Source organism: Lycium ferocissimum, chromosome 1 (genome assembly GCF_029784015.1).
Source record: "Lycium ferocissimum isolate CSIRO_LF1 chromosome 1, AGI_CSIRO_Lferr_CH_V1, whole genome shotgun sequence".
NCBI classification, from domain to species: domain Eukaryota; kingdom Viridiplantae; phylum Streptophyta; class Magnoliopsida; order Solanales; family Solanaceae; genus Lycium; species Lycium ferocissimum.
Genome location: NC_081342.1, coordinates 66,379,384 through 66,390,505, shown reverse-complemented (window position 1 = coordinate 66,390,505; position 11,122 = coordinate 66,379,384). Strand labels below are relative to the sequence as shown.

General features: G+C 36.0%; 1 pseudogene; it reads right to left on the bottom strand.

Annotated features, from left to right (window-relative positions):
• Positions 1 to 3,614: 3,614 nt before the first annotated feature.
• LOC132066574 (aspartic proteinase CDR1-like) lies at positions 3,615 to 5,227 on the bottom strand (annotated as a pseudogene).
• Between the last annotated feature and the right edge of the window lie 5,895 nt (positions 5,228 to 11,122).

Below are 11,122 nucleotides of genomic sequence, written 5' to 3'. Positions count from 1 at the left end.
GTCTTTAATTATTTAAAAAATTTCGCCATGTAGAACTTGAATTCGCAAGGCAGAGTTTTATAAGGCAGACTTTCACGGCAAAATTCTGCCTGAAGGTAAAATTTTGCCTTGCGAATCCAAACCTTTTCTTTGCGATTTTTTTTTTCTGAGCTGGGGTTAGAACCCAGAACCTCGGGGTATTAGGCGAACGACAAAATTAAAGACCACCAATTTGACGGGAAAAAATTAAAGACCACCCCAACAAAAAAAGGACAATCCTCGCAAAAAAAAAAAAATGATTGACCTTCGTCGGGAGTGGTCTTTAATTTATGTCCCTCAAATTGCTGGTCTTTAATTTTTGGCCTTCGCCTAAAATACCCTAAGGTTATGGGTTCGAACCCCGGCTTAGTCATGAAAATTAAAAAAAAAAAAAATTCACAAGGCAAGACTTTGTAAAAAGTCTGCCTTTTGCAACAGACTTTTAGTTATGCCTTAAGGCAAAGTGTGCCGCATAAGATAGGCTTTTTGTAAAGCCTTGCCTTGCCTTTTTTTTTTACTGAGTGTGGGTTCGAACCCAGAATCTCAGGGTATTTTCAGCCATCTTTTTAAGCGAAGGACAAAAATTAAAGACCAGCATTTTGAGGGGGAAAAATTAAAGACCACCCCAAAAGAAGGAAATCCGCGCAAAAAAAAAAAAAAAATGAAACGGGTATGGCATACACAAGAAAGAAAAAAATTTGGGTCATTAGCACAAAATGTCCCTATTTCATGGTGGTCTTTAATTTTTGCCCCTCAAATTTATGGTCTTTAATTTTTTCCCTTCAACACTTTTCACGCGGCACAAGTTTAGATTTCGTATGACATATGTTAAGATTTCGCTCAGCATAAATTTAGATTTCGCTTGGCATATGTATCATAATATCCCACAAATATGCCGGATACGACAAAACTTTAAAAACTCACCAAAATCTAAAAATTACTACACAACTCATGCTACATAACATAATAACTACATAACTCATGTTTACACAAGCACAAAACTATAAACTAGACAGTTAAGACTATAGTTATTTAACCATGATTTCTGTTCTATTAATTACTAGTAGTTTGTTCATTTAGAACAAGTGCAAGGGTCACATAAATTTGAAGACTTTTGTCTGTTTAGTCTTGTAGACAAACAAACCAATGCAGAGGAAAAAGTGAGTATTGTTGATTGTTTCAGCTCCCCTAAAGCATGTAAGGTTACACCTAATAAGGTCCTTTCTCCCATTAACTCCAACATAAATAATGACAATATGTCCTTAAGGGATAAACTCTGCAATCCGCCGACTCCCATGTCATCTTTTGCTTTAAACAATTTGGAAGAGAATATCCCAGCGTTAGGAACCCCTCTCGATAAGTTCAGTATGAGAAGTTGTAACTTGAAAGTGAGCAACAACCTTTTTGTCGTTATATTCTGATTGTTTAGCATTTCTAGTTATATTTATTATCTCTGTTGAGTATACAGAACTCCCTAGTTCAGAAGGACTTGAGTTATTGAACACAACGAGCAAGTGAGTGTTGTTCTTTGTCTTCATTTCCCTTTTATTTTTTCTGTTTATTCTTTTTGCATGGAGACTTAACTTTGTTTGTGCTACACTGTGCTAGGGAGGAACTCGTGGTAATAAAGGTATGATATTAACATGGGTGGCTCAAGGGTAAGGCCACTAAAACATCCGCTTTAGGCCCCCAAGAGTTAAAGACCCCAAATTTTTTGCTATTGTTATATAACTAGTTATTACTACGTGTTTATAGTTTATAGCTTAGTATGCAAAAAGTCAGTATCACATGTCTTGTTATATAACTTGGGAAAGGTTCTTTCAAGTTAATATAATATTAACCATTTGTTGCAATACAATACCTTGATTCTTGTTGTTAAAAATCTTATTGGTAGATATGAAGATCTAAGTAGTTTAATTCAGAGTTCTAAAATATCAAACAAAATTCTACTGTCATTTAACTAAAAACTAAAAAATTTGAAAATTGAATTTACTACATTTCTGATGTCATGAATATATAAGGAAATAATGAATTTTTTTAAATATTAATTGTGTCATTGTAATATATATTAGTAATATTTAGTAGCTATAAGAAGACATTTGCTGAAGAATTAAAATTAATCGTAACTTAAAATATTGAAATTAAAACTTGATAATATGAAAAGAACATTTAATGCATTGCTATGTCACTATACAAGAAAATTCTAAATTTTTATATTAAAAAGACTTGGAAATGGTATTAAATTTGATAAAATATATAAATTTTCTAATTATCATAAATAAAACGCTTCATTTTTTTGTATTTTGGTTTGAGTTGTTCAAATGAGTGCGCAGATTTGTAACGACCGGTTTGGTCATTTTAGGCTTTTTATCTTTTTTCCCCAAGTCATCCTTTTCGTAGTTTCATTTCGGAGTTTATGACTTGCAGGGATGGGTGACAAGGTTTCCGAAGAAATCGGGTTGGTTTTGGTTGATTTTGAGGATTTTAGAGATTTCTAAGTTAAATAAGTGAAAAAAAGTTGATCAATAGGTTGACTTTTGGGTAATTGCGTCCAGAATCGAATTCTGTTAGTTCTGTTAGGTCCAGAATGTGATTTTGACTTGGTCAAGTCGTTAGTTCGGGTCCCAAGGAGATTGTTTGTGTTTTGGGTCATTGGTTGGTAATATTGGTTTTGGTTGTTTTGGAGTTGACTTGGGTCAACACCGGGTCAAGGCGACCTCTTTTGGGACAATCGAGTGCGGGAGTGATTTCGTAGCATGTTTTATGATAAGTTTGCACATTTGGTTTTGTATCCGGGAGGTCTCAAATGAGTTTTGGGTGTCAGATCGAAATTTTGGAAGTGGCTTCATTTTCTGATGCTGGTGTACGCGCACCTGCGGATAGGGAGCCGCACTTGTGGGTCCGCTTCTGCCGAAGTTGGTACGCAGGTGCGAGAACTTATGGGGTGAAGAGAGGTCGCATCTGCAGATGATGGAGTGCAGGTGCGGGGCCGCTTATGCGGAATCCTCCCCGCCCTTGCGTATTTTGGCCGGGTAAGTGAAGACCACTCCTGCGGCCTTTTCATCAATGATATTTCTTCATTCTATTTTTCGTTCAACTTCTTTAACTTACTTATCTCTTGTTCTAACTTATGTGCAGCCTCATTAGACAAACCATCAACAGCTATATTTCGTGAGGACGATTTACTGCCCCATAATAGAGAAGGGGTTAGACCAAGTCCTAAACCACGGACATAACCACTTTTTTCATTTTCTAATACTTGAGATTACACATCTCCTTCCCAAGCAACACTGCCATGAGATTGTTCATTAGGTGTCTCACCATTACTCAACTTCTCTTTCATAATTACCTGAGAGCAATTAGGATAACAATTTATGGCATGATCAATGTTATTTAAAACTGTAACCATTTCTTAAATTTTGTGGTCAAGATCAGAAAATGGAAGTTGTAGAAGAACATCAACTCAGCGACACATAATAGAGCTAAGTAGCAGAAACAATTGGCAACTGAAATTTGAATCGAAATATATTTAGTCAATTTGAGATGGAGAAATATATGTAAAATATGCGACAATCAAGTATAATGATAATCACAGAAGGGAATTCAGTGAGAATGTTTCCAACTAATTGGATCCAATCTTGGCAAAGCTGTTAAGTTTTCAGAAGAATAACAAGGAAAAAGAATCAAAATTAAACATCAAGACTCAATAATTACTCATTGAACACATAATAAGATATCCATTAGTAAGCATCAGATGAAATAAGTGTACAAGTCATCAAGAATAGAACAACATTTGCTGATAACATTATAAAATGACACTAGCAAGCTTAGGCAATTAGCCAAATTCATCATATATAACTTTCAATCCTTAGTACTTGGTGCAATCTGTAGGCAAAAAGCAGACTTTGTTGGCCACAAGATCATATCCAATTAAGAAATTGGCCTGCGCCAAGTTTCCAAAAATAACAATGTCCTCTGCGGGCACTATTATAAGACAAACCAAACCTTTCTCCACTTGTGCAAACGTGCTCGAACGTGACAACTCTAAATCCGCATTAGTAAATGTGCAACAAACTTTGGAGCATCGATATTTCCATTCTCAGACTGGTAACATAGTCCAAAAGGCCCCGGAGGATCGTCCTTCTTAGTAGCATTGATCGAATTCACCAGCGCTGATTCCAAATTAGTGTAAAAATCATTAGGGAGAAGCATTAACGTCGTGCCTGAATCGATTACAACGTTAACTTGACCATCACCACCACTAACAACAGCAAAAGAAGTAATTTTAGAAGATTTGAATTCTAATGTCATGTTCTCAATGCTGATTCCTTCCAAATTTAGATAGTAGTATGTTGATGGTTCCTTTCTTATCAAGGGAGTTGAAACAACATTAGGGCCTGACACGCTGGCACTACTGCCAAAGTTGATGTGACTTGTGACATTGGAAGTTGATGATTCTAATGCATTTGGGATCGAACAGTAAGAGAATTGCCCATTGATTTCATTACCTAATTGGTTGATAATTGAAACTTTACCACCGAAACCAATAATACCAGAAGTATAGCTATTAAAAGTGCCACCATTGTCATGACCGCAACCAAAGACAACGTTAGGAATGTCAACGTTGTTACCATAACTAAAAGGAAACGTGAACTTTTTGAAAGCAAGGTCACCAATAGTGTGCGATTGATCACCATAAAACGTTTGATATTCACAAATATTTCCTCCCACGCGTGAAGATTGCTTTAATGATGTACATTCTTCAGCGTCACACCCCACGGTTTTATAAGTAAGAGCTTTTATATGAATCAAAAAGAGGCCTTGCATTGCGTCCATGTTAATTCACTTTGCCGTATTGTATGCCTAGAATTTCCACCGGCAGAGTTCCGATGGAAATTTTCATGAGGTAATCTCCTGCAATTGGAGAAATATCTGATTGGATTGTGTTGTTAGTAGCAAAGGAATTTTTCTTGAAATAAGAAGCCCGTGAAAATGATCGATGGAAGGCGTTTCGAAGACGGTCTGATTGAGTGTTTGATGGGTTGTAGAAAGGTGAAAAAGGAGAATCACGGTGGATAAGATCAAAAGTGAAGCCATTTCCCCCACGGTTGCTTAATATTTTGCGACAAGAAACAAATGAGAGGTGAAAGAAAATGAAAATGAGTACTAATGTAGGGAGAAGAGTGCTAGCTTTAGTATTCATCGCCATGACTACAGTGTTTATGAGATTAATAAGGGGTATATTCAAGAATGATGAGAAATGATGAAGAAAAAGCTTGTAATTAGTACCATTTTATAGGTAAAAGTAAGAGTTACAAGTGAAACTATTAAGAGGGATCAACAATGGAGAAGAGCAGTTATAGAGAGAGGAAGAAGAGGTCTACAGAGATGAAGAAAATATCTTCTTTGTAAATTGAATTAATCATCTGTACAGGAGGAAATGAAATATATATACACCTTAACCGACTAAAATGATTATTAGTGCTAACTAATTTGCTAACTAACTTCTAATGACAGCTAAATATTTACACTTTAGTCCTTTAGCTTAAGTTATATCACAGCTAAACCCACAGTCTTCTACACTCCCTCTCAAGCTGAGGGATGAAAACAGGTTCTTCATCCCCAGCTTGCACACCAAATAGTCATGTTGTGGTCTGCACAAAGCTTTAGTGAGTAAGTCTGCCAGCTGCTCCTTTGTGCCAATGTGTTCAGTCTTTATCAACCCTTCTTGAATTTTTTCCCTTACAAAATGACAGTCTATGTTAATATGTTTGGTTCTCTCATGAAAAATGGGATGAGCTACAATATGTATAGCCGCATTGCTATCACAAAATAGAGTTATAGGTAACACCAGCTTCATGCCTAACTCTTTAAACAATCCATTCAAAGAATAAAGATGCCATGTGCCAAACTCACTTTCCTACGAACTGCGGAAACAAATGTCATTTCTTTGACTCGCCATGATATAAGTGTTTCCAAACTTCACGGATAATCAGCGTCACAATTTTCTGGTCTCAACACATGAACCCCAATCAGAGTCATAATATGCAGTCAACTTCGCATCACCAGATGAAGGCATAAACAATCCAAGGCCAGCAGTTCCTTTGACATATCTGACCACTCTCTTAGCAGCTTCCATGTGTGAGGCCTTGGGTGCATGCATATGTTGACTTAGTATTTGAACCACAAATGCAAGATCAAGTCTTGTCATAGTCAAGTAGAGAAGTCTTCCTACAATTCTTTGATCGCCACCGCTGTCTGATAATAAGGTGTCATTCTCGCAACTGACCCAAAGTTGAATCAGTAGTATCATATTCCACTGATGTGATCTTGTGATTAAACTCAAGTGGTGTACTAGATGGTTTGCTATCAGTCAATCCCAACTCTGAGACTAACTCAAGTGCATACTTCCTTTGACATAGATGAATTCCCTTTTCAGACCTGGAGAATTCAATACCAAGAAAGTATTTCAATTTACCTAGGTCCTTCATCTTGAACCTAGCTTGAAGATCTTGTCTTACTTGTTGAATCAATTTGAGATTGCTTCGAGTCACCAGTAAGTCATCCACATACATAAGCACAATCAAAATATCATTCTTTTTCTGCTGAGTAAACAGAGAATAATCATAGTGGGATTGCACAAAACCCATATCCAACAATGCTTCAGTTAGCTTCAGGTTCCACTGTCTAGGAGCCTATTTTAGACCATACAGAGATTTATGAACATTTTCCTTGACTCCCCCTGGCTTGAAAAGCCATAAGAAATGTGCATATAGACATCTTCTAACAAGTCACCTTGAAGAAAGGCATTGTGAACATCCATTTGAAACACATACCAAGAACAGGAAACAACTAAAGCAACAACAACCCTGACTGTAACCATTTTAGCCACAGGGGAAAAGGTTTATGAATAATCCAGTCCCTCTTGTTGGCTATAACCCTTGGCTACTAGTCTAGCCTTATATCTCTCCACTTCTCCTGAAGACTTATACTTTACTTTGAACACCCATTTGCATCCTATTGGATGTTTGTTAAGAGGTAAGTCAACTAAGGACCAAGTGTTATTTTCCTCCAGGGCAGCCAGTTCAGCCTCCATAGCTTGAATCCACAAAGGATCCTTGCTAGCCTTAATAAAAGATCTAAGCTCCACAATAGCAGAGAAAGCAGCAAGAGAAGCTTGATAGGCAGGAGATAGATGATCATAAGAGACATAGTTGACAAGTAAGTGAGCATTAGAATTAGACCTAGAGGTAGTCACATATGTTGACACCCAATTTCGTCCTTTCTTTATTCCAATTTATTTCCTTGGGCTTTTAAATTAATTAAATCTAAATATTTTATTTTCGCTACTATTTTTATTACTATTAATATCATTACTTTCCTTCACTATTTTCTATCAACATTACTTTGTTTCTTTATCACAAATTTCAAATGATTCGTCATCGTTTCATTTTCGAATTTTGTGCTCGTTAAATTAATTATACTTTATTAAATCTTTATTTTCTACATACTAATTATTAATTGTCTTCATTGTACTAGTTGTTAAATTAGAAACCCAAAAAGAATTAAATTGAAGGAGAAAAAGGCCACAAAATTTCGACAAACAAATGGCCCGAATTTTTCGGTCAATTTTAGTAGCCCATTACCACTCACCGTCACCACCAGCCCATTACCACTCTCACCCGATCCACACCTTATCACACCCGACCCGGCCCAAACCTCCTCTTTCACCTCTAAACCTAATGAACAAAGGCCAAACACGCAGCCTCCCTCTTTCTCGTCTCTCTCTCCTCTCGCCTCTCTCCCTCTTTCCATCTCTAGCTAACATACAAACCACCTTCAACCATGGCAGAACTGTGCCACCCATTTTAGTGCAAACACGCAGCCCTCTCTCTTCTTTCCCTTTCCATTTTCAAGGACGGGTCCAAAGCTCTCACCATGGTGATTTTTTGCCTTACCATTTTCATACAAGTTTGCACTAACGTTTGGATTTGAACAAGTTGACTCCATCTCGAATCATTTTTTCAATTTTCAAAACCCCGCCCAAATTTCGAATCCGAGAAACCCTAGCCCTTACTTCCTATAAATGCGATCTCAAGTCCCTCCCGAGGGGTTCTTTCGGGGGGTTTTTTTTTTCAATAGCCATAGCCTCACTCTAAAAATACAAACAACATATTACTTTACTTTCATTTTTACATTTGAAATTTTGGTTATTTTAACCGGTTCGGGTTCGTCGTGTTCGAGCCGACATTCGAGACATCGATACCCGCCATCGCCACCGAAGAAGGTCGGTAACCCTCTTCCTTTTTATTTATTTTAGTATTTTCGCGTGTTTCGCCATTTCGCGTTTGTGTGTTAGTTGACATACGTGTTGGTATCTGTCGAAGGCGAGCTTAATCTTAGTTAATACAAAGATAGCGTCCAATCAATCATGTAGTCGGTCTAAGAATCATACACGCTAGATTTGTTCATTTATTAACTTATCCTATGTGTTAGTATGTCGAGCTAATAACTTATTAAGCATCTCGTTAGAGTAAGTTCTATCTAGTTAAGATGCCTATAAGGTGTTAGTTTGAACACTAATTGGTCATATGCTGGTTTAAATGTTCGCTAGTTCATTTGGATACTTAGTATGGTTCAATGCAATCATGGTCAGTTGTAGTTTTTGTTAGTATGACTTGATCACACCTTTCTTATTTGGTTAAGTGGCTGTTTGGTATTTGATAGCATAAGCTCACCCTAAGTATGTACATGTCCATATACCATATAAAAGATAACATTTCAAGTTGCATATCGGTTTGTATAAGTCTGCTTGAGTCTAAATTATGTTCATAAAAAAAAATAAAAAAAAAAGATAAGTGATTTGAGTTGCCAAACCATCGACCCTCGTTCCATTCAATACCTTTTTTTTTTTTTTTTTGTTGTGCTTTCTCATTCTTGATCTACTTCTCGGTTTAAAACTTAGCACATTACCTCTGCCCATCCTCCCTTTACTTGTCGATTCGTTTGGCATATTGTTTGGATTCATGTGAACCGTCAATTCGACTATCAAACTAGTAGGTGCGATGAAGAAACATTTTCGGTTAACGGCTATCATGTGTAAGATAATGAGGACTTAATCTTATGGTCAATTTGAATCCTAATCTACGCAGATTTCATAGTTTTAATGTTAAAAAGACATGTTATAAATAGTAAGTGTAGTAAGAGTTGTTATCCAGTTTGTTACTTACTTTCCCGTTTTATTTCTCGTTGCTTTCAGCTGTTGTTGTTGTTTTACTGTGGCTTCAATTTATACCCCAAAGACTCTGTCTTTTTCATCTACTGTTGTTTTACTGTGTTTTCTCCCCCGTATACAAAGCATGAACCTTTTCTTCCTTTTTAGCTCATGAAGACATTTTACTCGCAATTTCTATTATTGTTTTCCTATCTTGAAAGGTTGAAATCTGCATTTTGTTTAGTCATAACCTTATCACGTCTTTGAGGTAACTTGCGGAACGATTCATTCTTTTTACCTTAAGGCTAGAGTTCCAAACTAACTTCCTTTCGCCTTGGAATTGCTCGATTGGAAGAAATAAATGGAAAGGATTGTTCATTTCTTTCTAAACTTCTCTTGGATACGTGTGAAAGAGGTAACTTCCTTCTTATCTTGGTTAGTGTTTTCTTTCGGTAAAATTAGTTTGACTCGTTTTGGTTAGTCGATGAATGTGTTAGCATCACTCGAGTAGAAATATTGAGAACTCAATTCACCTTTGACGCAAAATATCGTATTATGATGTCTTCGCAAAGAAAGTAAAATGCTTCTCTCATAATAATACGTTTGAAGTCATTTAATACATAAATCTAGAGATATAACTCGGGGTAAAATACCATGATCAATTTATTTAAAATGTTCTCGCATTGTATGACGTATGCATATTGTTTATCGATCGGTATTGCTTAATGTTCCGGCTTTGTTTTACTTCTTCCTGGATGTTTTGGTTCCAAAATATGAAATTATCTATTAAATGGGACTCTCTTCGTTCTCCCAGCATGTTAGAGTCGCACGAATGTTAATCGCTATGTAGATTTTGAGTTATATTTTACATGCTTTAACCCACTCTCGTTGATTACATACTAATTTTTTCTTTCGTTTTATGCATGACTATCGTATACGAGTCCTCGGACTTGTCTTCTCCAACGTATTTTGGCGTTGGGCCAAAAATCCCAACATGACCTCCTCCATGTAAGCTACATTCGCGGCCAGCCATGAGGCAAAAAAAAAAAATGCGGGAACCGAAGCTCGACGAGATGATGAGCCGCAAGAACATATTAAAAATTTCTTTGAGGCGAGAAGCCGGCTCAACGAGCAATTGTAGTAGCGGCTTTATAAATGGAGTGACCCATTAATTCTATTCTCCTCCCTTTTTATTTTACTTTGTGTGCTTAACTTGTATTATGCAATTAACATTTTACTTTGTTTTGGGTTTTTCTTAGCTAGAATGAACCTTAATAGAATTAAGCGGCTTAGTATTAGTATAATGGGTAGTTAATCCCGCTAATTACGTAATTTCTATTTATATTCTAAACTATCTATAATATCTATAACGATAGCTTATTTGAGTAATTGATTTTCAAATAGTATGCCTATATATTTTTGGGTTAAAGGAATCATCTTCCCTTCTCAGCATCTTAGGAACTTCAAAACATCACTAACACAAAATATGACTCCGATTGTACTTTTATAAACATTTTAGATTTACCCAATTATACATGTTTTAAACCGAAATTGGCTAAATAAAGAGTGATAAAAAATAGAAAGAAATTTATGGCCTTTCATCATATTTAAGAGTATAAGTCTAGGCATTTCTACACCATCATATTCATATAATATCATTTTTTATCTAAAGATCACATTTGTCAAATCATCTTTTAAAAGGCTATTATTCATAGGCAAATTATCTACAAATCTTATTTTGAATAACATTACTATATTTTTATATTTAAGACCTAAGCAACATTTATAAACTATTTTCCAAACATTTAAAAATATTATATTTACACTTAGCCTAAGTAATCATAAGTTTTGAAACCATTATTAATGAACTTGAGGATGCCTAATACCTTC